Consider the following 690-nt stretch of genomic DNA (forward strand, 5'->3'; position numbering starts at 1 on the left):
GAGCAGAAAGCAGGGCTATATTGAGGGATTTTTAAGGATTTGGGAAATACTCTTGTATAGCTGTAGGCAGCAATGAAGTACAAGAAGACAGCAAGCAATACAGGATTTTGTTCATGGGGATTGTTAGTTAATCTGTTGAAGAAGTCAGGTTGAGATGGGATCAAGTATGATATAGAAGAGTTGGCCTTAGGAAGAAGCATGGCCATCATTTTAATGGAGACTGATTTTGGCAATAATGGAGAATTACATCGGAGGGTTATGAAATATAAAGTTGAGGGAAAAGGGAGTTCATGGTTAATAATCTATTTTCTCAGTAAAACATGAGGCAAATTCACCATGTATGCATAGCATATTGTAGCAAAGAACTGAAAACTATAGTTGGCCATTAATTGGGCATACCTAAACAAATGAAAGTTTTGAATGTAAAGGCATGTTACTTTGATAAGAAATGTTGAATATTAGGGATATTGTGATGCAATCATAATCAGTAAAGTAATATACAAGAATATACATTGAAAGTAAAATTTAAAACTGAATGCCATGTAATTGTTAGAAATATATTTTCCTTGTTTCCTTGAAAATGAACTTTCTTCCTTTCTTTATATTTGTGGGGAACTACAAGCATACAATATTTAAAATACTGACAAATTTCTTGGTTATATGGGTTAGTTTTTCTGTACTGCAACTTTT

The sequence above is a fragment of the Petaurus breviceps genome, unplaced genomic scaffold (genome assembly GCF_028583685.1).
Source record: "Petaurus breviceps papuanus isolate PSGF00001 unplaced genomic scaffold, PetGlider_PUasm1.0 176, whole genome shotgun sequence".
In the NCBI taxonomy this organism is placed as follows: Eukaryota; Metazoa; Chordata; class Mammalia; order Diprotodontia; family Petauridae; genus Petaurus; species Petaurus breviceps.